The 26,388-nt window shown below is 46.0% G+C and overlaps 2 long non-coding RNA genes across 2 annotated transcripts; one reads left to right on the top strand and one right to left on the bottom strand.

The window, feature by feature from the left end:
- Window positions 1–12,461: 12,461 nt before the first annotated feature.
- Window positions 12,462–13,814, bottom strand: LOC144370001 (uncharacterized). The gene is made up of 2 exons (XR_013429903.1): window positions 13,680–13,814; window positions 12,462–13,294 (listed from the first exon to the last, which is right to left on the bottom strand). It is a non-coding gene; the product is annotated as an uncharacterized LOC144370001 (long non-coding RNA).
- Window positions 13,815–14,006: 192 nt separating this feature from the next.
- On the top strand, window positions 14,007–15,206 carry LOC144370002 (uncharacterized). Its single transcript, XR_013429904.1, has 2 exons — window positions 14,007–14,249; window positions 14,701–15,206. It is a non-coding gene; the product is annotated as an uncharacterized LOC144370002 (long non-coding RNA).
- The last annotated feature ends 11,182 nt before the right edge of the window (window positions 15,207–26,388 follow it).

Raw genomic sequence — 26,388 nt, 5'->3', positions numbered from 1 at the left:
TGCAAGGGACAATGTCCCAAGAAGACAGCTTCAGTGAGACTGCAAAATGGCTCTGGCCAGAACCCCAGAACCTGCTCGCTTTGGCTCTGCCCCACGGTGGCCCCGCCCCTACTCACCTTAGCCGTTAGTCCAACAGTGGGGCAAGATGTTGAGCTCTCAACTCAATTGAGTGCCCTTTCGCTGGTTTCCTACACCTCCATCCTTGGGGTATAGATCAGACCAGCAGTATAGTGCCCATCACCCAACACTCAGAAATCTGATACTGATAGGAGCAGCCCTCACCAATAAAAGCAATACAGTTCTATACACGTGAAACCTAAGTGAGCCTTGAGCATCTTTGCTAAATGAAATAAGCCAGAAGCAAAAAGATGGACATTGCATGGTTCCATTTACCTGTGAGATCTGAAGTAGTCTTCGTTACTTCCTAAGGTGGAATAATGTTCTACTGTGCGCACGTGCCACATTTTGTTTTATCCACTCATCTGCCCATGAACATGTGGGTAGTTGTTATGGTGGTGGATGTGAGATGTCCCCCCAGAGCTCGTGTGTGAGACAATGCAAGAATGCTTAGAGGAGAATCGATTGGGTTGTGAGAGTCTTAACCCAATCATTGAATTAATCTGCGGATAGGAGTTAACTGAGTGGTAACTGAAGGTCTGGTGGAGGTGGGCATCGAGGGGGTGCCTTTGGGGTATATATTTTAGATCTGAAGTGGAGTCTCTCGCTCTGCTTCTGATCACCTGTCAGGGTTTTTAGCCCCCGGTTCCCTCCTGACCTGTGGGAGAGATTGGGGGAGCACACCCCGGCCAGGACGAACCAAGAAAGGTAAAGGTCGACTGGCTGCTCGTACCCAGCCCTCCCTCCCAGGGGACAATCAGAGGCCAGGGAGAACCGTCAAAGCAGGATCTCGTTTAATGAGAAAACACACACAGCTCATATAATGTACAGCAGCCAATCAGGGAAAGGTCAGCAGGTGGGGAGAGTTCCCGTGTGCACCCATCCTACAGGCAGTAATGGGAGACTGGAGCGTCCGTGTGGGCAGAAGGGTTCTGAGCCTCTCCTAGAGGTGGTCCCATTCTTCATCACAACCCGCGGCAATGCCTTCTGGCTAATCGCCAGGTGCTCTCTTAGCCACCTGTGGCCCCAGGACTGGGAAGCGGGTAGCAGGCAGCAAGTTAAGTTTCCTCTTTTCTGATGCAACATGCCCCGCGTTACATCATGCCCCATCATGCCCTGCAACCACCATGTGAGCGGCTTCCCTCCACCACACTCTTTCTCCATGATGTTCTTCCCCACCTTGAGCCCTGAGGAATGGAGCCTGCTGTCTGTGGATGGAGACCTTTGAAACCCTCAGTCCCCAAATAAACTTTTCCTCTTCTACCATTGTTCTGGTCAGATCTTTTAGTCACAGCAGGAAAAAAGAAAGAAAGAAGCTGACTAAAACAGTTGTCAGCTTTTGGCTATTATTATTTTTATTTTGGCTATTATTATTATTATGGCCATTATTATTTTGGCTACTATGATTATGATTATTATTTTGGCCACTATGGACATTCGTTGGTGGGCAGAGATCTGCATGGAATTGCTGGGTCAGATGGTAACTCGCCTTTAATTTTTTCCAGAACTGCCAAGCTGTTTCCACCAGAGCTAAGACAACTTATATTAAACGAGCAATATGACCCAAAGAAAAGAAAACTGAAGTGCCCTTTAATAAAGTACTGCTTGTGACTGTCATTGCTGGCCATGGCCTTGACCAGATCTCTCTCAGTGGCTTTGATCAGCCATTTAAATGAATGCAGTGGGGACCTTTATTATTAACACACGTACACACACAAATGCATCTCGTGAGATGAAGACATCCCAGACACAGGCCATTTAAATAAAAACTGTCTCTGCTAGGGAAATGTCTCTCTGGAACAAATTCCCTAGGCCCCTTTGTCACCACCACTCCTATAAAAAATATGACTGTCCAAGCCACAGTGACAGAATACAGGCATGGTCTATTAAACAAGTCTGTTTGCTATGAGGGACAGAAATCAATCTGACACTGGCTTATGTAAGAGCAGGAGCTTGGCGGCTGCAGGCAGGGCTGGATCCAGGGTTCAAGGTGCATGGTCAGCCTCCCTCTCCTCCCGTGTCTCAGATCTGCTTTCCTCTGCCTTGGAGGTACTCCCAGTGGGGCTTACCCATCTTTGGAGGAAAGTGATTCTCCCAGTTGTGTTGGAGCTGATCCTACTTTGCCCTGCCTGAGTTCCATGCCTACCTCAGATGGGGGTGGGGTGGTCTACCCAGTCTCTGCAGGGAGGTAGTGGTTTCAAGAGTGGTGTTCCAACAGGAAAGCTGGAACCTTGTCACCAGGGAGGCAGGGACATGGATGGGGAATGTGGAGAATGCATACTCTGAAAGAAGAGTCAAGGGGCTGGGGTTGTGGCTCAGTGGTAGAGCACTCGCCTCTCACGTGTGAGACCCTGGGTTCTGATCCTCAGCACTACTTAAAAATGAATAAACAAAATGAGGATATTGTGCCCATGTATAACTAAAAAAAAAAAATTAAAAAAAGAAGAGTCAAGATTCAAAAAGGACTTTCAACCCTGGAAAGACTAAAACTAACAGGATGGAATGTGTGGCGCACCTTTGTAAAGTTCTATTTGTGATCATATGTATTTTGTGGAGATTGAATTTTATTTAAAAGTATATGTACATTTATATGATGCAAGTACCGTATGAAGGAGAAATTACTTAAAAGCACTCCTTAGAAAATCTTAGGTTTGGGTTATTTCGAATATCTTTTCCATCTCACACTCTTTCCTCTAGGGCCTGTGAGGTCAGGAATGCTAAATTTTGATATCGTTGAATGGGTCCTGAGATGCTCCCATTTTATTTTATTTCAGCCTATTTTCCTTTGGCTCTCATTGCTCTCTCTCCAGGCTCACTGATGCCCATCTCTATCTGTCCACTGTACTACTGAGCTTATCCAGCAAGTGTTTAAAGTTTGGTCGTTATATGTTTCAGTTCTTTAGTTTTTCTTTCATTTTTTAAAATAAATTCTATTTCCCGTCTTAAGATTTTTAAGCCGGGTGCAGTGGCACAAACCTATAATCCCAGTGGCTCAGGAGGCTGAGGCAGGAGGATGGCCAGTTCAAAGTCAGCCTCAGCCACAGCAAGGCCCTAAGCATTCAGTGACCCCTGTCTCTAAATAAAATATTTTAAAAAGGGCTGGGAATGTGGCTCCGTGGTGTAGAGCCCCTGGATTCAATCCCCAGTACCAAAAAAAAAAAAAAAATGGTTTTTATGTGTTTTCCCTAAATTTGTAATTGCATGTTGAAGCATTTTTATGATGATTGCCTTAAACCCTTGTGGGATAATTCTCATGTCTGATGTACCTTGGTTTGGGTGTCCACCACATTGTTTTTTCTCACTCCTGTGATTTCCTGATTCCTGGAATGAGAGGCCTTTGGTATCCAAGATCCTTGGTGGGTCACGGGGAAGCGCCCAGGCCTCCCTTCTCAGCAGCTGCAAGGCAAGGGCCAGGTTCCAGGGGAGTTTCTCCAACCCCCAGCAGACAATGGGGCGCTGACTCAGCTGGCCTCTTAGGGATGGGTGGGGTGAAAGTTCAAGGCCTTCCTCACCCACAGGCACCTGCCGACACTGACTCACATCCCCTATTGGACTCTGAATCAGGGTGTATGATCAGGCTCCTCCAGGTGGGAGGGTGGGGGACAAGGCTGACAGGGGCCACCGTGTTGCTGGGGACACAGGCGGAGAGGAAAAAGCTCCACTTTGGCTCCACTGAGGGCAGGAGGGGAGAAGCAAAGCGTCAGCCACCTCCCTCGGCCACTCCATTCTGCCTGGGTCAAGCCAAGTGGGGGGGGGTCCTCTCCCAGGTGACTCTTGATGACAAGGGCTGGAGGACCGTAGGTGAGCGGAAACCAGCTCTGCTCTATAGCCTTGCCGGGTCTCGTCAGTGCTGGGTGAGCGGCTTGACCCCACTGACCGCCCTGGAGGGCAATCGAGCGGGACCTGCTTTCAGGCAGGGAACTGCATCTCAGCCCCTCCGCTGAGACCCTGCCAAGTCAGACAGAGGCAGCTGCCTCTGCTGGGGGACTGCCCCCACCATCTGCCCAGGGAGTCCCAGTGCCACTGCTTTCTTCTGATCTGTGCCTGCTGTCAGTTCCAGTTGGAGGCCACCGCAGTGCCCTGTGCATGCGATGTGAGAGTCCTAGAGAAACTCAGGGAACCCCCTGCCCCAAAGTTGGAGGAGTCTTGAAGTCTCTGTCTTGTACATTTTTAAAGTTTCTCTAGTTTGTGGCTTTTGTTTGTTCGTGTTTTCGTACTGGGGATTGAACCCTGGGGTGCTCAACCACCCAGCCACATTCACTGCCCTTTTAATATTTTATTTAGAGACAGGGTCTCACTGAGTTGCTTAGGGCCTCATTAAATAGCTGAGGCTGGCTTTGAACTCTTGATCCTCCTACCTCAGCCTCCCGAGCTGCTGGATTACAGGCGTGCACCACCGTGCCTGCTCTTTTGTAGTTCTACTTCCAGGAATTTCTAGTTATAATCCTGGGAGGACTAGGGCTCCTCCATCTTGGCAGAACCACAAGTCTCTCTTATTGCTCATTATTTTTTATGTCATACTAGTTTTTCTGAACTTTTAGGAAAAAAAAAAGATTCAGAGAAGCCTTTCAAATTTCAGAGCTCTCTCTTCTATTGGTTGTGTGTAGAGCTCAAAAATATGGTGGCTGTGCTTTTTTAAGATGTCCTTCCTTTGTTCTCCGCCACACATTAATCTCAGCCCTCTATTTCTGTCATCTTGGCTGTCCCGGTCCTGCTTCGGGTTTGGTTCCCCTACAAGAGGAATCCTGTCCTGTCCTGAAGGCGGGCCCTGGCAGGTCACTGCAGAGTTCACAGGAGCTGGGCTGCTCTGGCTCCTCCGGCCTGTCCTACAGAGGCCCTGGAACCCACCTGGTCACGGCAAACCCCGCTCTTTTAGAGGTGCTGCTCAGACGGTCCTACCCCATGGCGCTCCTCACTTTCCCTACGCAGACACTGCTGGTATTCTGTCGGTTTTCCGTTTGGGGACTTGTGCTGATAGCTGTCTTTTTGTCCTGAGGTGTGGGGCTCATTGACCTTGGTACTTGGTGTTCCCTTTTGATCTCTGGAGGCTCCGTCTTTTTTAAGGTAGTGTGATTCAGATGCTAAACAACTTCAAAGCCACCGTTCTCTTCCCAGAACCCTCCTGGTCTGCCATCTTCATTTCCTGTGTCCATGCTTCTCAGAAAAGCAGCACGCAGGTCTCTCTGCAGTAGTCCTTGGGGGTAACGTGGCCTCATTGGGGTGCACAGGTTATCCAGATCAACGGGGGAAGTCTCACTTTGAGTCCGTCACAGCCCTCCCTCCAGTGAGCTCAGCATGATGATTACAGAGAAAACTTGAGCTAGTCTTTGGGGGTCAACAGCGCCAAGGTAAGAGAGTTGTAAGACTTAAATGTCCTGTAATGGCACTGACATGTCACAATTAAACATAGTTAGAATACATATGTGCACAGTTAAAATAAACATAATCTGGGGCTGGGGCTTAGCGGTAGTGCACTTGCCTGGCATGTGTGAGGCGCTGGGTTCAATTATCAACACAGAGTATGAATAAATAAAATAAAGGTCTATCAACAACTACAAAAATATTTTTTAAAATATAATCTTCTTGCCACCTGACTGAGACTAAGAGAATGATTCTTTCCAATTGCCACTTGTCTGAATTTTTTCCCCGAGGCTTGATGGTTTCATAGTGTACCATGAAAAGATATTGAAATAAGTAGTGAAGCTGGGCACGGTGGTGCACACTTGTAATCCCAGCGGTTCCAGAAGCTGAGGCAGGAGGATCCTGAATGCAAAGCCAGCCTCAGCAACAGCAAGGCACTAAGCAACTCAGTGAGACCCTGTCTCTAAATAAAATACAAAATAGGGCTGGGGTTGAGTGCCCCTGAGTTGAATCCCTGGTACTGCCCCCCCTAACAACCAAAAATAAGAAATAAGTAATGAAGACCATCTTTTAAAATGAAATAGAAGCATGTTCATCAAATTCCATATGATCAAATTGTGCTCATTTACAGTGGAAAAGAAAATCAAAGGGTAATTCAAAAAATCCCTAATTAAAAGAGCCTATTTTTTTTTAAGAAATGCCCAATTGTTTATTTGTGCTCTAGCTTAAAAGTAATTCACCATATGAAATTTGCAAAAAGAAATAATGAAAAATTTATTTGGTGGCGGATGATAATATGAATATGAATATTTATTATGAATAATAATAGATGAATATGCCCTACTTTCAGATAACTAAGGCTGCTTCCGTCTGGCAATGCAGCAAGTCATTTGTCTTTATAAAACCCGGTCTAGTAGCCTTTCTTCTAACTTTGACCTCTCTTTCTGCACAGGGACCTACAGCAATCTTGAAACACAAAATGACATCTTAAGGAATTTGGGTTCCTTTTTTGGTGAACACATTTTTCATTTAATAAGTGTCAAATAGTTGATTAATAAAAGTCTGAGCTAGGCATGATGACCCTCATCTATGGTCTCCATCACTTGGGAAGCTGAGGCAGGAGGATTGCTTGAGCTCAGGAGTTTGAGGTCACCTGGGCAGCATAATGAGACTCCATCTCAAAAGGAAAAAAAAATCTTAAATAAGAATTATGTGTTTTTATACATATACCAAAAAAAAAAAGAATTATGTGAGTGACCCACTTGCTTATAACACTTGCTTTAAGAATCTTTTTTTTTTTTTTTAGTATGAATGCAGCTTCAAGCTAGGTGAATGTGATTTTTAAAATTACTTTTTTTATTAAATATTTATTTTTTAGTTGTAGATGGACACAGTACCTTTATTTTATTTATTTATTTTCATGTGGTGCTGAGGCTTGAACCCAGGGCTTCACACATGTGAGGCAAGCGCTTTACCACTGAGCTAAAGCCCCAGCCCCAATAACCAAAATAAATTTAAAAAATAAAAACAACAACAAAAATAAAAATCTAAAAAACACAAAAAAATTAAAAAATTAAAATAAAAATAAAGTGGGGGACTCATATTGTTTTATTTAGAGAATTAGTATAAAATTACAGTTATCAAGATAGTATTGTCGGGAGAAGTATACCTGTAATCCAGCAGCTGGGGAGGCTGAGGCAAGAGGATTGCAAGTTCAAAGCCAGCCTCAGCAAAAGCCAGGCACTAAGCAACTCAGTGAGACTCTGTGTCTAAATAAAATATAAAATAGGGCTGGGCATGTGGCTCAGTGGTTGAGTGCCCCTGAGTCCAGTCCCTGGTACCCGTCTCCCCAGAGAAAAGATAGCATGGTGTTGGAATAAGGATGTACAAACAGATTAATGAAGAAGAATATGACATCCTGAAAAGGACCCATGCATTTATGGCCTGAGCAATGGATTTTGCTACAGACTTGCCAAGTTTTTCAATTAGGAAAAGGCAGTCTTTTCCATAAATATTAATAAGACAACTGGATATTTGTGGGGGGTAGGGAAGGTTCCATTCTTACTCCTTGCTTCATAATATACATAAAAATTAATACAAAATAGATCATAGTCTTTAATGCAAAAGGTAAAAAAAAATACAGGACCAAAGTAAGGATTTCCATTCTCCTCACTTCTGTTCATAAACTATAAAATGCTGGGCTGAGGATGCAGCTCAGTGGCAGAATGTTTGCCTAGTGTGGCACCAGAGTTCTGGGTTCCATCCCCAGCATCACAAAACAAACAAACAAAAAAGCCAAATATCTTTAACCTATAATATGCAAACATATTAAATGTATATAGCTAATTTTAAAAATCAAAGAAGACCTAAATAAATGGAAAGACATACTGTGTTCATAGATTAGAAACCTCACCATAGATCAGGCTTTGAGGGTTTTGGAGTGAGGCATGTCTTCAACTCATGAGAACTGTTCTCCATGTGAAAGTAGCTTCTGATTGGCTACTGAAGCCTGAGGGAGACTAAATCCTGAGCAGGGGACAACAGTGCTTATGCAAGCCAAAATATCCATTATAAATTTCCATCATCTCTTTCACCAAATCAAAATATTGGATGTATGCAAAGTTATTTCTTTGTCAGATAGAATGGCAAATATTGGGGTAGGGGGAGTAGAAAGAAAACAGGACCCAAAGGCACAAGTGTAGTAAGCAAGTGGTTCACTTGTTCCTAATGCCTTGACCCCGAGCACACCTCATGGCCCTATGAGGAGTCCACCATAAACAACTAAGAGGGAAAAGCAAGCATATTCCTGGTTTGGAGGTCTGTCTGCAAGGCCTGGGGCATCATCTGGAAGTGCATGAGCCCTGCACGTCAGCCCCCCTCGGAGGAGCTCCTGGAAGGCTGCGGTAAAGAGGCAGAGTTTGGGGAGGTGCATTTGGTGGCCCTCTCTGTGTGGATGAAGACCCGTCCTGAGTTTAGAGTAATAACAACTCATGACCAATGATTCGGGGAGTTCACTGGTAATCCAGGGACAGGAAAGAACCTAACTGGAAAACTTAACAAGAAGCCCTGGAGAACATGCGGCCGTACTTCTGTAACAGTGTCCACTTCACCTTTGAATAGAGCTCTGAGGCTCAATTTGAAGAGGGACACGTTTTCCTTTTCCTCTTCTCCCTCAGATGACCTTGTGCTCCACAGGAAGGAGGTGTCTGCCAGAGGACCCAGGAAGTGAGTGTCTCCCAACCAACACACCAGCAGAGCGCCCTGGGACCCCCTGTCCGGGCACACCTAGAATGTAGCCTTTGAATAGCTCCTTTCAAAGGCCCCTGTTCCTCCACTGGGCAGAATCACAGCCTCAGGGACAAGAGTCCCCTATTGTTTCTCCTTACTGTGTCCTAAACTGTTACCAAATTGGCATGAATTGGCCCTGGGGACAAGGACTGGCTATCACAATGTTCCTCTTCTAAGGCTACAGCTCCCATCCGGCTAGGCTTTTCTGCCAAGTTCTTGTCATTTTCCCTTCCCCTCACATCAAGCCTGGTGATCATAATGGTTCCTACTGTCACTTGTCACAGAGTGCCTCACCAACCCTGTCTGTGCTTTTTGTCAAGAGTCCCTTTTGTTCCATGCCCCAAGTGTCCCCTTGCTATTAACAATGAGCCATATCAGAGTGGGGATTTTTTATCTCTATTATTCCTTGTTATTATGCCAGCATCCATTGATGTCGGTCACACAGCAGGTTTTCAATAAATGGTTTTGAATGAATGTGTGTAAAGGCCTCTTTCTCTCCATTAGAACATGAACAGTAATTCCTTAAGCAGTAATAATAATAATAAAAAAAGGTAGGTGTACAACTTGATGTTTAACCTTAAGCATTTCTTTAATCAACTACCCAAAATGTGTGGTAGCTCAGTGGGAGAGCACTGTGTGAGGCCCTGACTTTTGAGTCTCAGCACCTGGTATAAATAAATAAATAAATAAAATAAAGGTCCATGGACAACTAAAAAAAATATATTTAAACAAAAATGCATGCTATCTGACGTTGAAATGGATGTAAGGAAACAGTATAAAATGAAACTGTCTTTCTGAGGACTATTAGCATCTATCAAATTTTTAATTTATACATGTTAACACATTTCAACTGGGCAATTTCTCTTATCTGGACATTTATGACAAAAGAATAATCACATGCAAAAGATGCATGGGCAATGTTTACTATAAATTAATTACAACAGTGACTACTGAAATCAAGCTAGACATCTGTCCCAAGGGATCGTTAAACAAACATGATAGACCCCCATAATGAAGTTAGGGAAAAGAATTATTTAGTTGTACATAGCTCTGGCCAAGTAATGAGACAATTTTATGTGTTAGAAACAAGTTTAAAGGGCTGGGGATGTGGCTCAAGTGGTAGCCCGCTCTCCTGGCATGTGTGAGGCGCTGGGTTCTATCCTCAGCACCACATAAAAATGAAGTGAAGATATTGTGTCCATCGAAAAAACTAATAAATAAATAAATAAATAAATAAATAAAAATCTTCAAATCTGGGAGTCTTCAGTCATACATGAACTTTAAAATTAAAAAAAAAAAAGAAACAAGTTTAAAGAAGTAGTAACCATGGTTTGGGAATATGCATTATTTGCTCCAGCAGGAACTTTAGAATTAAGCATCAGCAAATACTTTTTTGTTGTTGTTTCTTTGTTTTCCCACATTTATTTATCGGTGCATTATAGCTATAAATCATGGTGGGATTCGTTGTTGCATATTTGAACAGTACACAATATAAAAAGGTTATTTGGCCAATATCATTCCCCAGTTATTTCGCCTTTCCCTCCTCTGCTCCCTCCCTCACCCCACCCCGTTCCTTTCCTCTACTGACCTCTCTTGATTGACCACCTGTTTTGTTTGGGAGGTGGGATGGAGCGTGGGAGGGAGGGAGCTTCCGCTGTTATCACATGATGCACTGCCATATATTTTATCAAATCAAGCTGTATATTTAAAGTTTAAAAGAAACTTTTTTTATTCTGGGATGCTGGGACTGAATGCTAGGACCTCACGCAGGGCTGGGGACACAAGCGCTCTTACCAGTGAGCTACACCTCCAGCCCCTAAATATATTTAAACAGTTGACAGGAAAAACTCAGGAGTTTAAAAAACAAGACTACTAATTATACTCAATACAGAGCTCAAGGTGCCAGGCTTTTCACAAAGTGAATAAATGTTGGGGTGACCAGTCATTATAGTTACATTTAGCTTTTGCATGACAACTTCAAATATTTTTATATAGAAAATTGCATTTAATGCAATAGAAGAGGATCTGATTATTAATAAGCCAATAAAGGTTAATGGAAAAGACGGATTTTGTCCTTTGCCCACACGTTACTGAGTAGGGTCATTATTTCAAGAACCGGAAATTCATTCCGATTAAGAGGACACAGCCATGACCCCGGGCGCTGACCCACAAAGAAGACTCGGACCCGAGCAGACACAGAATGCTTTCACTTGTGCGGGTGCAGGGCAGCGAAGTCGCCTGCCAACCGCGAGCCCCGGGAGCCGCCCCCAGACTCAGCCCGGGGCCCGGTGCCCAGAGCCCAGCCAAGCGCGACCGAGGACGCTGGACCTGGTCCAGCGCGGCCGCCCGATGAAGACAGGGCAAGAGCGCTGGCCGCGGTCCCAGCTCCAGGAATCAGCGGGGGCCCAGCGCAGGCTCCCGCGAGCAGGGCGGCGACTGCGGCGGCTCCCTCGCCAGGCTGGTGCCAGCGCCCGCCACACGGCTGCGCCCCAGTGCGCTGCGCGCTCCCTGGCATGCGCAGGCTTCTGGACTCCATCCTTCCCCCTCCTCCGTGCGGACAGGACCAGTATTTAAATTTACCGTTTCATAGAAGAAATGATTGACGTTAGTAATGTTGAGCAGATACACACTGGGATGTTTCTATAATGTAGGCCTGCTTGTCCCTAATCTGGTTTTTTATGAAATATCAGCAGGCTTGCTCACTTGAAGTAGGAGCAGCTCTGGAAGATCCGTGCTATGCCGGGTAACTGTTTCCTTATTTGCGGTGTATTTTTGCATACGATGTAGTTTTGTAAAGTTTCGGGGGGCTTTCCCCTCCTTCCTGAAATAAATAGAACCCCTTGGTTACACGTAGATTCCTTTTATAGTACTGTTGTGCTCCATATTCAAGCATTTTGTTTATTTCACAACCCTCTTAGGAGAGATTTTCGTGTATCCTGACTTCTCTGGGCAGCTTTGAGTTTAAAAGGCACATTGATGGAAGGAGAATCCTTATTTCTTTTTCGTCCTTTTTTCCTTTGGATTGCAAAATGTTCAAGCACACCCCCAAAAAGTAGAAAAAGGTAAAATGAGCATCCATCTATGGTCATGCCTTTGGTTTAAGAAAGCATAACGTCTGTAACAGATGTGCACTTGACCTTCTGAATATCGCCCTCACTACAATGAGGCTAATATTTAAAAGGGGGCCTGTTTTGCTTTTGCTCTTCACCCTCTCCCGTCTCCTTAACCTGGAGGCAGGGATTATCTTTCTCCCATCCTAGACCTTGTCTTCAGTCCTTAACCCAAAGCCACCACAGGAACCAAGTCATTCAGACTTTGGGGAAAGGTGCTAGAAGATCTAAGGAATGGCTAGCTCCTACAAGTGAATTTCAACACGTCACCAGGGCGCACCTGGGAACACCCCACTCTACTCGGGTCAGGGCACACCTGGTATGTAGCCTTTGAATCCTCTTTTAAAAAAAAAAAATACTTTGTTCTCCCTGAGGAGCAGAACCTGTGCTTCCCATTTGTTAGCAAAGCAATAAGCCTTCTTTTTCCTTTTTTTTTTTTTCCCCTCAAAGCCGCGTCTTCCTTATTAAATCGGCCTGGGGACAAGGACTGAGCTTTCGGTAACAGTTTTACTTATATTTGCTTTGTTAGTATCTGATGAAAAACTGTAACGTGAATTAGCAAAGATCCGCTTCCACGCTCAGTGCTTCACAATGCATGCCTTTATTTGGCTAAATATTTTCCAATGTGACTCCATTTAAAAATTAGGAGAATGTGTAATACTCCTTTATTATTTCTAAACGCCAATCCACATTCAAATTTCCCAAGCGGTTCGCAACGTCTCTGGAAGCTATTACTTTTTCCGGTAATTTTGACTGAGGATTTGACTGAGGATCTCGCGACACATTTTGCGGTAAACTTGGCGGTAATCTGCACGCGGGCGGTGAGACCGGCAAGGGCAGCTTCCAACCCTCGGATGAAAAACAGGGACCTCGAGGCCAGGACCTCAGCGCCCCGCCCCAGGACCTCAGCCTGGCCCCTCCTGGCGCGCGATTGCGCGCTGGCAACGCGCCCTGGGCTCATCTGCGTGGGTGCGGGCGGACCTCGGCGCTCCGGCTCCTGCGCCTTGGGGTGGGGATCCGTGGGCCGAGCTGTGGGAAGTTTCCTCCCGGCCTGGCAACTTCCAGAGAAAAGAGGGCTGAGACCCCGAGGGCGCGAGCGGAGGGCCAAGGGGGTCTCTCCAAGCGGCATCGGAGCAGGCGACGGGGGAAAGCCGTGGCCGCCCCGGGAGGGGACGCCCTCGACTACCAGACCGCGGTGCGGGGTCTGCTTCTGCGCGAGGCCGGGTAGAACTTGAGGCTTTTCGTAATGACTGCTTGGTGTATTTTGAAACCTAGGTGAGTCATCACCTGTCAAGCAGACCGCCCCCGGCAGGTTACTGAGCCCGGAGAGACAACTGCTATTATGTTTAGAAGTTGCTTTGTTCTTTTCACGAGACGACTCGGTAAACCTCACTTCCCTCTGAGGTTGGCATAACCATCTGCATTAAAAATAACAACCGAGGCTCAGGACGCGCCCTGGGTCACGAGCTAGCAGTGAGAGAGCTCTGATTCAAGGGCAGGTGTGATTTCCTTCCGGTCCTCGGCGCTAACATCACACCTGCCTAAAAACCAGTGCTGCGGCCTCTGCAGCGCTGAGCGAGTAACCTGTTCCCAAATACAGAGAAGATACAATGGGAAGGGACTGCAGACGGAACCTCACTGTGTGTCACGTGTTTGGGCTCCTTAGCCCTCGGGCACTGGCAGGCCCTCTGTATTTGTGGCCCTAAAATTAAGTTTCCAGCTCCTGGGAAACCAATTTTATCTTAGAGCATTCAGCTCCGGTGAAGTAGGAAGCAGGGGTATCTCGGGGAATAGAAATCTTACCTGAAGAGAGAGCACCCCTCTGACCTTAGACTTCCCGGCCCAGTGTCCTGGCAGAGGCAGGACAGCCCAGGCTGGAGCAGGTCTGTGAAACGGAAGCAGTTCTTGATCTCCCTGCCCAGAAGGAGCAAGATACGGTGATGCAGTTATCTCCAGAAGCCACCAGAGATTCTGGCAGCAGAATGTTCGGAGCAGTTTTGAGAAGTACAAAGTGTTCTAGGGAGGCTCAGGGGCAGGCTGCCAAGGAAGGGCTGTTTCATTGCAGAACTTTCCAGAGTGAGGTCAGGCCGAAAGGGTCACCAGGCAGAGAGCGTCTCCATTATCCCAAGACAGCCCCCAGGGACTTCATTCTCCATTCTCTACAAATGCTGAGTTGTCACACAGTCCTTGCCGTCCTGAATATCCTGACTTCAGGGATCCCCCAGTGATGGTTCACAAAGGGTTTCCACAAGGTCATTGCTCTGACTCATTTCAGACTCTGACAAAATTGGACCAGAGAGCACCGGCCTACTGTCCAGAGCCACATAGATTGTGACAGATCTAGGAGTCAAAGCGCCATTCAGTTTGACACAGGTTTGTGTTGTTCATGTTTTAGTAATTCATTTTAAAAAAAATAAGCAGTGATATAATATGGAAAATCCACAATTTATTTATCCATTTCCTAGTCAATGTATATTTGATGATCTCTGGTAGGAGGGCCTTAGGTCTGAGCCTAAGCAACTCCATTTTAGCTTCGTTTTAAAAGACCTGCAGTTTCACCAGGCACATCCACAGATCCCTCCAGTATGGCCTCAAACAAGTTACTTCCCCTCACCCTGATAAAAGAGGGTGAAGCCACTGGCAGGCTGTCCTCGCCTGATAAGAGGGAAAGGCGAGAAGATCAGGGTGGAGACCACCAGGCCAGATGTTTCTGGTCTCAGGGTAAATGATGTCACTGAGAAATCCGGTGGTAGCTGTTGAGAATTGAAAGGGGGGAGGGTCAAAAGCTCCCAAATTTAGTATAAATGATAAAGCAAATGAACAGGGATTCGGCCAGCGGAAACAAGGATAACTCGAGCTGGAGAGCCTGATGAGGACCTGACATCCCATCACTTGTCATTGTTCCTGAGCCTCTGCGTGATCCTCACTGCTCTCAAACTCTACTGCCTTGTCTGGACCTTGGTGAGAGCCAACTCCTCCCTAGGACCCCCTCCTCAACCGGCTGTCCACTCCACACCAGGAAAAGCCTGCCTTGTTTCCGGACTTGATCACCACAGTCTGAGTGAGTGTGCATCTGCTGGACTCAAAGCCTAAGACTTAAGACCTTTGAACTTAGCACGAAGAGGGAATATCTGTCATGATTAAGTGTGTTTTGCCGTGCTTAGAATTAATCTAGAATTGTTTGCTGTGAATTAATTAATCTAGAATATTTGCTGTGAATTGATTTTGTCTACTGCAGCGCCTAGCATTAAGGATTGTCGTTTTCTTGATTAAGAACCTATAGAGTAAATCTGTATTGAGTAATTTGAGTGAATAAAGCATTGAAAAGGGGCAGAAGCCCGTGGACATTCTTTATTTCTCCCCTCGACTGCACACGTCGTCACAATTTTGCCCCCTTGAGACAATCTCTATCCATGAACACTTCATCTGCAGGTTTCTTTAGGTGAACACATGTCTTCGTTCTCTTGGGTTAATGCCAAGGAGTAAGTAGAATTGCTGGGTCTCATAACAAGGGAGAAACTGTCCAAGTGGTTTTCAAAGTGGCTGCATCATTATGCATTCCCATCAGCAGGGAGGGTCCTAGTTACCTCTTCACCAGCACTTACTAACGTCAGTTTTTAAAAATTGAACCATGATGTTAGATTTGTAATGGATTTTCCTAATTTTGATAATGAGCCTCTTTTTGTTTGGGGAAAGTGTCTGTTTTATTCTGTTTTTCCATTTTAAAAAGTCACTTTTGTTACTGATTGGGAAGGTTACTATATTCTATGAAATATTTCTTCAGATAAGTGATTTGTAGATACTTTCTCTCATCCTGTTTTTCTTTCCATATGGTACTTCAGAGGGCAGAGATTTTACAATGATCAATTTTTCTTTTTCTTTCTCTTTCTTTCTTTTTTCTTTCTTTCTTTCTTTCTTTCTTTCTTTTTTTTTTGTGAGTCTTTTAGCCTGTTCTGCTTGCCATAACAAAATATCACAGAGTGGCTTAAGCAACAGAAATGCATATATATATATTTTTTTTTTTTTGAGGCCCCTCTACTTGGCTTGCAGACAAGCTGCCCCTCTCTGTGTCCTCACATGGCCTTTTCTGTGTGCACACAGGGAGTGAGGAAGAGAGATGAAGGAGAGAAAGAGAACTCTCTGGTGTCCCTTCCTCTTCTTATAAGGACACTAGTTATTCAACCACTTCAGGACCTCATTTACCCTTAAGTACCTCTTTAAAGACCCCCCTCTCTCCAAATATAGTCACATTGGGAGTGAGGTTCTCAGCATATAAATTTTGTGATCGCCTGCCACAGTCTGGCTGGACACAATCAGGAGCCACTTGTCAAAAGAAACGAACTTTATTTTTAGAACCACACACACCAAACCAAACAGCTCCTCAGGAAAAACCCTCAGAGCCCAACTGCCACCACGGGCTTCCCACCAGCCTCTCCACCTCCCACAATCCTCCTGCTCTTGAGGCTGATTGGCTGGGTTGCGTGGGCAGATGCTAGGAGCCACAGCAAAGTATTATGATGCATGGCACCTTTGGTTGTAAGGTGACGCCAGCTAGCCATTGAGAAGATTTACATTCATATGGAAATTGGACTCCTGCTGTTCACCTTGGCCTGCTACGGAACAGAACTCCTGGAAAGTTCCCATTGGTTGGGGAAGGATAGTAGGAGGGTTTTCTGGGAGAGGTCCGGTGCCCCGGTTGGGAGAGACGCGACTGCGTGGATAGACCGGCTTGCTGGCCGGTCAGGCATGGGGTATTGGCGGCATTTTCAAAAATAAAGTTTTGTTTCTGCTTGAGTCGCTCGTGATTCTGTGCCCAGCCGGGTTGCGGCAGGCAGAGCCAAAAAAAAGTCCCCCAATGAGCAGCTCCATAGTCTGAAAGGGCAGGGAAACAGCCCAGTGAGCATCACCGCAGAGGAGCCTACAACTCCACAACAAAACAACCCAATTTGAAGATGGGCAAGGACTTAAATAGACATCTCTCCAAAGAAGACATACAAATGACTAATAGGCCCATGAATGTTGAATGTCACGAATCATTAGGGAAATCCAAGCCAGAACCACCATGAGATATCACTTCACCCCTATTAGGATGGTTCTTATGGAAAACCTAAAGGGAAGCAGAAAAAAAAAAAAAGTGCTGGTGATAATGAGGAGAAATCGAGACCCCTGTGCACTCCTGGTTTCATTGGAGCATGGCGCAGCCACTGTGGAAAACAGTTATGTGGCTCCTTTGCTAGACACAGAATAGCTGCCGCATGGTCCAGCAGTCCCATGCCTAGGTATAGACAGTCCCCTGCTTAACAGTGGTTTGACTATAGAATGGTACAAAAGCAATACATGCTCTGTAGAAATTGTACTTTAAATTTTGCATTTTATTCTTTTCCTGGCCTGCTGATGTGTGATATAATGCCCTTTCGTGTGGTTGGGAAGTGGCAGAGAGCTGTACCTCCACTCAGCCACATAACCATGAGGGTAAAAACCCAATACTATACCATATTTATTAAACAATGACCTGTATTTAATAAGTTACATGTGACATTCAACACTTTATCATAAATAGGTTTTGTGTTAGGTGATTTTGCAAATGTAAGTATTCTGAGCACCTTTAAGGTAGACTAGCCGAAGCTATAGTATTTGACAGGTGTTTTAAATGTAATATTGACCTGTAATATTTCAACTTACAATGGGTTTAATCAGGATATGACTCCATTGTAAACCGAGGAACAACTGAATGTACCCCAAACCATTGAATGCAGGGACTTACACATACTTGTATACCCATGTTTATAGCAGTGTTATTACTGTATCCATCCAAAAGGTGGAAACAACTTAAATGTCCATCAATTCATGAATACATAAGAAATGTGACATTCATAGCATAGAATATTATTTAGCCTTTTTTTTTTTTGGCACTGAGTATTGAACCCAGGGATGCTTAACCACTGAGCCACATCCCCAGCCCTTTTCAAATATATTTTATTTAGAGACAGCGTCTTGCTGAATTGCTGAGCACCTTGATAAGTTGTTGAGGCTGGCTTTGAATTTGAGATCCTTCTCCCTCAGACTCTAGAGCTGCTGGGATTACAGGCGTGTGCCACTATGCCAAGCCTCAGCCTTTTTGAGAGGAATAAAATTCTGACTCTTGCTTTAGTATGGATGAATTGAAAATATTATACAAAGTCAAATAAGCCAGACCCAAAAAGACAAATATCACATGGTTCAGTTTGCATGAGATCCCTAGAATATGCAAATGCATAGAGTCAGCAAAGAACAGAGATTACCAGGGGCTGGAAGAAGGGGTAATGAGAAGTTAGTAATTAATAGGGAGAGGGTTTCTCTTTGGGGTAACAAGAAACTGGAAGTGGATAGTGGTGATGGTTGCATAATGCTATGGATTTACTTAATGCCACTGAATTGTGCATGTCAGTATGGTTAAGATGATAAATTTTTATATTAAATGTTCTATCACAGTACAAGTATTCAAAGAAAGCCCTGTTTTGGGAAGTCATAAATGAGAATAAAATTTATAGAATATTCATAAAATTACAAACATGCAAAACATGTGTATTAGAACCTTTCAGTTGATAAGTAAATCAATGACTAGAAGAGAATTTTTAGTCTAATATACTAATTTTGTTTTCAATCCTGGGGGTCAAACCCAGGGCCTTGCACATGGTAGGCAAGCAATGAACCACTGAGCTATATTCCCAATCTCAATATTTCCTCCCCTAAAGTATAAGCATTTTAAAAGTTTATTTTTCTAGAGAAAAATGAATAAATTCCATGCTATGAATATGTCACATTTCTTATGTATTCATGAGTTGATGGACATTTAAGTTGTTTCCACCTTTTGGATGGATACAATAATAACACTGCTATAAACATGGGTGTACAAGTATGTGTAAGTCCCTCACTTAATTAAATTTGTCAATGAACCAAAATGAGATAAACCTCAAACCCATTAGGATGAATACTATTTAAAAAAAAAAAAGTTAGGAGGATGTTGAGAAATTCAAACCCTTGTGCACTGTGGGTGGGAATGTAAATTGTGCAGCTACTATGGAAGATAGTATGGAAGGTCCTCAAAAAATTAAAATAGAGCTAGACACGGTGGTGCACACCTGTAATCCCAGCAGCTCAGGAGGCTGAGGCAGGAGGATCATGAGTTCAAAGCCAGCCCCAGCAAAAGTGAGACATTAAGCAACTCAGTGAGACGCTGTCTCTAAATAAAATACAAAATAGGGCTGGGGAAGTGGCTCAGTGGTCGAGTGCCCCTGAGTTCAATTCCCAGTACCCCCCAACCAAAAAAAATTAAAATAGAATTACCATGAGGCTGGGTTTGTGGCTCAGTAGTAGCGTGCTCACCTAGCATGCATGAGGCACTGGGTCCAATCTTCAGCACCACATAAAAATAAAGACAATAAAGTCCATCAACAACTAAAAAAAAAAAATTAAAAAAAATAGAATTAACACACATTGGGTTAAACACTAATCAGTCAGTGCCTAGGAAAGCTTGTAGTTAGATAAGAAGTACTCTAAAGAATATAAAGAAGGGCTGGGGTTGTAGTGTTATGCTCAAATTCGGGACCCCCAAAAGACCACCAGAGACTGAGATGGATGTAAGCAGTAAAGAGGTATTTATTTCGAGCTAGCTCGGTCCTCCGCTCACACAGGAACAGGTCACACTGAGAGGCCCTGAGCCCAGAATTTGCAGTAGTTTCATACATTCTTTGGAGAAGGCAGGGACCCCCACATACATCATAGCATCTCTTATCAAATCATCACACACCGCAAAAAAATCAAATAACAACTCTAAAACAAGTGGCGGGAAAGAATCTGGAAAGAATTATTGGTTAGTTCAAGGGATTGATGCATTTAAAATTGATTGGTTTAAATCGTGAGGCTGTCGCAAGGGGGGGTACTGCCAAAATTCAGGGCTTCTAGTTTAGATATTGGTCACCACACCTAGGTGGGGGCCATCTGGAATTTCAGACATTTCGATATCTTGGTCTATCTTAGGTGATCACCATCTGGGCTGTTTCCACAGAGCTTTTCTATGGTATTTTCCTGACTTTAGGACTACAGTAGGTCAGAGGTTAAATTTCAGAGCAAAATGAGGTCCCAAGTAGAATAATATTGCTTAGGTCTTTCAGTAGCTCAGTGGTAGAGCGCTTGCCTGGCATGTGTGAGGCACTGGGTTTGACCTCTCAGTGCCACATATAAATGAATAAAATAAAGGTCCATTGATTTTATATATAAAATCAATGGACCTTTACTTTATTTATACACACACACACACACACACACACACACACACATATATATATATATATGATATAAATATGTAGGGATAGGGAAGCTGGCCATTTCTGTATTTCCAGTCTTTAGGGAATTATAAAAGCAGAATGACTTTGGTTGTAAAGGAATGTACTCATAAAACATCTAAGGATCCCCACCTGCAGAGTGGGCACGCAGCCCGTGGTATATATTCCACTGCGGTAGGAACAGATCCTCCACTGTATCCTGACCTGCCGCAGAGGAGTGGACGAGCAGTAAAAAGTCCAAAACCTCTCCACTGAGCGCTGTGCATTCTTTCTTTGGGATCAGTAAAGAGTCCACTGGGGAATTTGCAGCCCTGGGCTGGACACCCTAGGACCTAAATTCCAGGTCTACACACAAAATAATTGAAAGCTGTTAGAGATTTGTACGTCCATGTTCACAGCAGCAGCATTCACAATGTGTAGCCGAAAGGTGAAGGCCCGCCAAGTGCCCGTCGACCAACGGATGTATCAACGTAATGTGGTGTGCATGCACAGCGGAGTGTTATGCAGCTTTTAAAAGGAAGGAATTCTTTTTTGTGGGGATAACCAGGGGTTGAACCCAGGGAAGTTTAACCACTGAGCCACATCCCCAGCCCTTTTTAAATCATTTCACTTAAGAGACAGGGTCTTGCTGAGTTGCTTAGGGCCTCATCAAGTTGCTGAGGCTGGCTTTAAATTGACAATCCTCCTGCCTCAGCCTCCAGGGTTGTTGGGATTACAGGTGTGTGCACCCGGCAAAGGAAGGCGTTCTGACAAATGCCAAAACATGGATGAACCTTGAGGACATCAGGCCAGGTGAAGCCAGCTCGTCACAAAAGGACATTTGGCTTGGAAAGTAGACAAGGAACAACTAAGGACTGAAGAGAGGGAGGCAAGGCAGCTTTTAGGGGAGTGGGTGGCACTTTGCAAGATGGACACTGCGATGTGATGCTTTGGACAGCTTCTCTTCTGAGCAGGTGGAAAGTGCAGCGGAGAGGACACAGGTATTGGTGAGCTGACCAGCGTGGAGGGGGTCACCAGCAGTGAGAAGCTACCGGTGACGAGTCCTGCTTCCCGACATGTTCAAGTTTGAACATTAGATAAGTCTATACGCCGAGGCGAGCATATACAGAAGGGTTTATTTAAAAGGGGGCAACAGACCTCTCCCGGGAGGGAGAAGGGGCCATAGCTGGTATCCTCGGATCCCCAGGCTTCCTTTGATCCCCTGCCCTCTTCCCCTTATCTCTCTCCTTCCTGCATAGGTGACTAGGCCAGGAATGCTGGTGGGATGGCCAAAAGGTGGAAAGAACGGGAAGGGCGGGATGGAGCAGCCCTGGACTCTATATTAATTAACCACCTAATAGGGAGGGGCAATTCCTGGAACAGGTTACCTTAGCATCCTTTGGAGCAGGTGCAGGTTCTTGATAAGGGTGGAGGAAGGGCTCAGAAGGAATTAACATTTCAGTCCTTCAGGGGACAGCCTCCATCTTCCCGGAACTCGCTCAGAATTGGCCTGACTTGGCCTGACTTGGTTTACCCATCCATACCAACTGCCTGTCTGCCTGATTCTGGCTTTAGCAGTAGCCAGATGGGCTTAGAGTCATCAGCAGAGTCCATCTGAGGGTCGGAGAAGAAGATGTGGGGATCAGAGAGGAGAAAAGACAGGTGTCCTGGAACGTGGAGGCAGGGGCTGCCAGCCAGGGAGGCCCGTGGCCTCTAGAGGCTGGAGGAGGCAGAAAGAGCCTCCGGGAGCCACTCCTGGTTGGACTTGACTCCAACCCAACAACCAGGGAGACTGGTTTAGACTTCTGCCCCAGAACAAAGAATCCGTGTGTTGTCCGGAACGGTGGGGTGTGGGGATTTGCTACAGCAGAAATCAGAAATGAGCGCAGGCGGTCACCTGGGGCTGGCTGCAGGCCAGCTGTCACCACCTCCAAGCCTCAGCGGCCCTTGGGAAGGGTTTGTTCATGTAACTCCATGGAAGGGAGCCCCCCGGTCGGTCAGCACCTGGCCAGGTCAGAGCCAGCTCAAGGTGACCTTGTCAGAAAGGACCTAGGAAGGCAGATTCCCTGCCGAGACCCTGAGGTCCAGGCTACTTTTGAGTCCCCTCATGCTCAACTCAAGTACAGCCGGAAGGACGGGGACCGACTGGGACCGAATCTCCCACAACTCAGCAGACAGCAGAGGGGGACACACAGGCAGTGCCTTGAGCCACGGGGTCCCGAGGGTGTGACAAGTGCGGAGCTCCACCCACCGGCTGAGTCAGAGAAAAGTGCACGGCTCTCCTGAGTGCGGAGGTGACACCCCAGTACATGGTTCCCCCGCTTTGCTGTGCATCAGGATCGTAAGAGGAACTTGGAAAAGAGACAGGTGTTCAGGCTCCACCCAAGACCCACTGATGAGCACTCCAGGCAAGGGCCCCAAGAAGGCCAAGGGCCACCCTGCCTCTTCCCGGGGTATTGCCTTCCTGGTAGTTCCCTCTGCCCAGGCCCCGCCACAGCTTCCCATTACATCTTAAGACTCGATGTCTTGCTTCACAGAAGTGCTGCCCTGGAATCTGAGCTGAACAGATGGATCGTCTACGATTCACATGAACTTTGCATGAGGATTGGGCATGTTTGCTCAGCAGGGCCTGATGGCTAAGTCGGTCTCAGGCTAGACCCCACTCAGAGGACAGAGCAGAGATTACCAGACAAGCAGGGTGATCAAGACTAGAGCTGGGTGGCACGCCTGTCATCCCAGCGGCTCAGGAGGCTGAGGCAGGAGGATCGTGAGTTCAAAGCTAGCCTCAGCCAAAACGAGGTGCTAAGCAACTCAATGAGACCTTGTCTCTAAATAGAATACAAAACAGAGCTGAGGATATGGCTCAGTGGCCCTGTGCCCTTGTGTTCAATCCCCAGTACCAAAAAAAAAAAAAAAAAAGAAGAAGTGAGTTGTCAATCTCTGGGAGGACACAGAGACTCTCCCTTGAGAGCTCTCCCCTTCTTCCTTCTCTGCTAATAAACTTTGTGTGCTTTTCCTAAATCCGGTGTCCCCCGCTTGCTTGCTCGAATACAGGACAGCTGACAGACACACAGGCAGTCACCTCCCTAAAGTCTTAGCTCAGGTGTTATCTATCTCCCACTCTTTCAAGAAAGGTAGCCTAACCTCCAGTCCCCTCAGGGTAGAGCCTGAGACCTCCGCTCCTTCTCTCCCTCCAGTGTCTGCAAGTTCTAGTCGGGGTAGTGGTGGGACCTCAGCCCTTCCTTGTGTGTGTGTGTGTGTGTGTGTGTGTGTGTGGTTTGGGTGAAGTGGCACCCTCTTTCTCCACAGAAAAGTCTTCACTGGGCTTCTCCAGAAATCTTCCCCATGGCTGATTTTGGGACTGTCAGCCAAAGAGTCTCTGCAAAAGAGTCCACTGTAGATAAACTTTCTATTTTCATGTCGCCCTATTCTACTTGGCCACTGGCCGAGAAGATACCAGCACTCCAGGTGCTGGACACCCCCTTACTAGTTTTTCACAAACATTTCCACTATAGTAGTTTGTAGAAATGTGCAAACAAGGCCTCTGGCCTTGAGCTGGGCTTCACAGAGATGTCTACATTTTTAAGATAAGTTACCCACTGGGCTCCATGGTAACAGCTGGTAGGGGAGGGAAGAAAGGGGAGGAGAAGCTCTCCCCTTCTCAGGTGCTGTCCTTGAAGGGTTAACTTGCCCAGAACAGTGAGAGAAAAAGCTGCTTTTATGTGGACTTCTGCAGACTGGGAACTTGTGAGCCCCTCCCCTTAATGCTGGGTATAAAACTCTGAAACTCCCTGAACTCGGGGTTCAGGGGATGGATTGATTACAGCAAAGGCTGTGCCCTCTGAGCCTGGCTACAGCCAATATAAAACTGTCTCCTGCTGTCTTTGGTGCCTTGCCTCGTTTGTCCCCACAACACTGGGGATTGAACCGGGGGCCCTGTGCCTGCAAGGCAAGCCTCTGCCCACTGAGCTGAATCCCCAGCTCTCAAGCTTTCCTTTTTCTGAGGGATCACTTTTGCCGGACACTTGCCCCCCCCCCCCCCCCCCCCCCCCGTGCCTTGGCCGGGCCAGCTGAGGCTTGCTTCAGGGCTCATTAACAGAGCTCACAGTGACCCCAGCAGAACCGAGGGAGCTGGGACTGGTGGCCCAGTTGCTCAGGGTCCCTGAAATCTCTGTCACCTTCTTCTCTTTTATAACACCTCCACCTTTTGCTGGACACCTGTATTATTGAAGTCCCTAACTGACAGGCCAGAGTTTTTTATTTCAAAGGGAAGCTGGCCAGAGTACAAAAGGAAGCGGGCCCTTGTTCTTCCCAGGGACTAGATGGCTGCTATGGGAAAGGGCAATTCTACTGCCCAGAGTTCCCAGCTCGTTAAGGAAAAAAATGACCCCTTCCCTGCAGGAGCCTTGTGTCTGGTGCTGTGTTCTTGGAGCTCAGTAATGGAAACAGATAAGTCCTCTTCCTCTAGCCTGATTAAAATACTTAGGCGCCCTCTATGCCTGGTGGGGGCCCTTCCCATCCCAGCCTCTGGTTTATCTTTTAGCTGTTTGGGAGGTAAGTCTTATTTCGGGGGTCCAGGTGGGATCCTTTGCTGTCCCCCTTTTTAAAAACTGCCATCCAGTGCCCCGTTTATACGAGTTATGTAGATGGATGCTCTAGAGGCAAGCTGTAAACTCGTGTGCGCACGATCACAATTTACTCCTTCCTACCGTTCCTGGTGAGCAGCTATGTCGGTGAGGCATAGACTGATGCTCCTGGGAGAAATTGTCTCTTCCAGGGACCAGGGGGAGAGGGGGGAGGGGAAGAAGAAACACTCTGGAATGATACTGGCCAATCTATATTGTTACATTTTGTGTACGTATGAATACCTAACAACGCATCCCACCATTAAGTACGACTTTAATGCATCAATTAAAAAAGGAAAAAAATAAATGAATTGTCTCTTTCTTTGCCTCTTCCCTTTCCTGTCTGATAGTGTGAAGGCACAAGGTAAGATCCAGCTTAGAGCTGACTGCACCCGACCTCAGGGACCCTCTGGGGGACACCTAGGACCTGGGTGACACGATTTCCATGGAAACAAGGACGATGTTTCTGGGTTGCGTGGTCCTCCATGAAACCAGGGGCACTTGTTTGTGGACTGGACCAGGATCCCACAATCTAGGACCACACAAATGATGCCACTTGAGAGCCGAGGGGCACCTTGACAAATGGTGGGCTCATCCCTCTTTCTCTAGGCACTGCATAAAAATAAGTAAAGGAAGGGTATTGTGTCCATCTACAACTAAAAAAATATTTTTTAAAAAATATGTAAATTAGATGGTGCTCTGCTGGCCGTGCTAGGCAATTTTCCTGTTTCTCTTAAGTTACGGGGTTAACTCCAGAAGCCTTAAGCTTCCTGTCTTCCTCCCCTTCCTCCTCCTCCTGCTCCTCCTCCTCCTCTTCCTCTTCTTTTCTTTTGTACATGGCAGACAATGAGTAATTTCTTGTTCAGGGTTGCTTATGGGGAAAAGAGGGTGTCTCTCTCTTAAAATCCAGATCACTGACAAACTGGTGATCTGAATTCATTCCTCATTCTACAAAGTGTAACTTAGGTGCACTCTTGACAAGATCAGAAACATTTCTTCCTGAGTATTCCCTTACGCTTTGAGAAGCCAACGTTCTCAGATTCTGGGACTCTTCCTCTTAACCCCTTTCTGACAAAAGGAGGGGGGCCAAGGGGTGTCCTTGAGTGGACACCTGTGTCCTGTGGCTGGAGGTCTCTCCCATTGGCTTTTCCTGCCCCTCCCTGGGGCTCTTGCTCTTGATTCAAAAGTGCCCTGAGGTCCAGTGGAAATGTCCTGTGTGTTCTCTCGTTAGAGTAACGACAGCCACTTCTTTTGACATAAAGAAACAAACAACAACAACAAATACCTTCCGCCTTTTTGAGCTCAAGGTTTTCCATGCCGAAAGTCATATATTTTTATTCTGATTTGTTTGGTCAACCTGGAGGGTCTTCTCCCCACCTGCGTTTTTTCCTGCTGTCTTCAGTCAGTGGTCAGTCAACCAACCTTGTCAGATCCTCGGGAGAGAAAGGACAGACTGTGACGGTGGTCGGTGTGAATCTGCCCCGTCCAAGGTAACTGAACCTTTGATTTGGGTATCCCTCGTGATTGGCACACTCTGTCCTGAACTTCCCCAAAGGTTCTGGACTTCCCATGTCTGTTTCAAAC

This window comes from Ictidomys tridecemlineatus, chromosome 13, assembly GCF_052094955.1.
Source record: "Ictidomys tridecemlineatus isolate mIctTri1 chromosome 13, mIctTri1.hap1, whole genome shotgun sequence".
Lineage (NCBI taxonomy): Eukaryota > Metazoa > Chordata > Mammalia > Rodentia > Sciuridae > Ictidomys > Ictidomys tridecemlineatus.
The sequence above is the reverse complement of the archived record's forward strand: the minus strand, read 5'-3'. Positions and strand labels throughout refer to the sequence as shown.